At 46.9% G+C, this 2064-nt stretch overlaps 1 pseudogene; it reads left to right on the top strand.

Annotated features, from left to right (window-relative positions):
* The first annotated feature begins 813 nt into the window (after positions 1–813).
* LOC121273611 lies at positions 814–1722 on the top strand (annotated as a pseudogene).
* The last annotated feature ends 342 nt before the right edge of the window (positions 1723–2064 follow it).

The raw sequence follows: 2064 nt of genomic DNA, 5'->3' as shown, positions 1-2064 counted from the left end.
TCCAGGGAGGCTGCAGACTCTGGAAAGGTTGGCCCAGGTCTCTCTCTCTCTCTCTCTTAAAGACATTGACATCCTTTGCTCCCTCAGCTTGACACATTTATTTGTCTGGCTAAAAGGATGGTCCCTTTCCTAATGTTCACAATTAAAGGGGTGGTTTCCCCAGCAGATGGCTGATATTTAAGGGGACAGTAAATTAATATAGGACAGTGATATGTCTTGTGCCGTTACATGATGCATATTTTATGTTTGTGTGGGACAGACAATGATAGTTTTTACTGAACGACAGAGGAAAGAATGTTCCACAGTAATCAGAAATGCCTGCTCTGAATTTCTATCCTGAACTGACAGTGATGTATTTTGTAAACTTCTTTTACAGGATATTAGAAGAGGAGGGTTTACAATCAGAAATCTCAAACAAAACGTCATGTCAAGATCTGACAGAGTCAATCGATTCATCAGGACCTGAATATCATCGGTAATTGAATCTAGAAGGAGAAATGTTTGTCTGTTCTGTCTGCTTCAAAAGATTTGAAATGTCAGTATGACTGCATAAGCACCGAGACACACACACCTGAGTGAGAGTGTTCCAGTGCACTGACTGTGGAAAGAGCTTTACCCAGTGACACAACTTGAAAAATCATTGCACCTTTCACAGCACGGAGAGACCATACACGTGTTCTGAGTGTGGATGAGCCTTCGACTTCAGTAGTTCAAGAAGGCAGCTCACCACCACGTTCTGAAGGGCAATGAGGGATGGACAATAAATGCTGGTCAAGGCAGTGACGCCCACATCCCATCAATGAACTAAAAAAAATTGTCAAACCTGGAGAGACACAAAAGGGCACCCGCACCATAGCGAAACCATGGAAATGTGTGAACTGTGGGAAAGGATACAGATCCCCATCTCAGCTGGAAATTCATCAACACAGTCACACAGGGGAGAGGCCATTCACCTGCTTAGAGTGTGGGAAGGGATTCACTCATTCATCCTCCCTGCTGAGACACCAGCGCATCCACACCAGGGAGAGGCCGTTCACCTGCTCTGAGTGTGGGAAGGCATTCAGTACTTCATTTGACCTGGTGACACACCAGCGAATTCACACAGGGGAGAGGCCATTCACCTGCTCTGAGTGTGGGAAGGGATTCACTCAGTCATCTCACTTGCAGACACACCAGCGAGTTCACTCTGGGGGGAGGCCAGTCATCTGCTCTGAGTGTGGGAAGGAATTCACTGGCTTGTCACACCTGCATGTACACCAGCGAGTTCACAATGGGGACAAGCCTTCACCTGCTCTGATTGTGGGAAGAGTTTCACTCAATTATGTAACCTGCAGACACACCAACGGGTTCACACTGGAGAAAGGCCATTCACCTGCTCTCAGTGTGGGAAGAGATTCACTCAGTCATCCACCCTGCTGACACACCAGCGGGTTCACACTGGGGAGAGGCCGTTCACCTGCTTTGAGTGTGGAAATGGATTTGCTCATTCATCTCATCTGCTGAGACACCAGCAAATTCACACTGGGGAGAGGCCGTTCACCTGCTCTGAGTGTGGGAAGGGATTCACTCGGTCAACCTACCTGCTGAGTCACCAGCGAGTTCACAGGTGATTGCGGGGGTTGGAATCTGCTGTTATTGCTCCTGTTAATCACTTCCAGGACTGAACCATGTTCATTCTGACACTTGGTGAAGTGGGAGAGTCGGAGGGTTTCTTTCTGCTGGACTGGCTGGTCTCACGACTTTGCTTCCAGTGGCTGATGCTCTTTGAGCCTGGGAGTGCACATTTCCACTGAAATGATTCACAAAAGCTGATGAAGTACATTTATTTTATCCTGGACAGTAAATAGTGTTTTTCTGACCATGACAGGTGGATCTGAAATAAATACATTTGTCTCTGTTTCATTGAATCTACAGCACAGGGCCAGGCCAGTTGGCTCAATTGGTTTCTGTCAGTATTTATGCTCCACATGAGCCTCCACCCACCCCTCTTCATCTCCTCCATCAGCATATCCTTCTACTCCTTTCTCCCTCATGTATGTATCTAGCTTTGCTTTAAATGTATTC

Source organism: Carcharodon carcharias (assembly GCF_017639515.1).
Source record: "Carcharodon carcharias isolate sCarCar2 chromosome 27 unlocalized genomic scaffold, sCarCar2.pri SUPER_27_unloc_1, whole genome shotgun sequence".
NCBI lineage: Eukaryota > Metazoa > Chordata > Chondrichthyes > Lamniformes > Lamnidae > Carcharodon > Carcharodon carcharias.
This window is presented reverse-complemented; position numbering and strand designations above follow the sequence as displayed.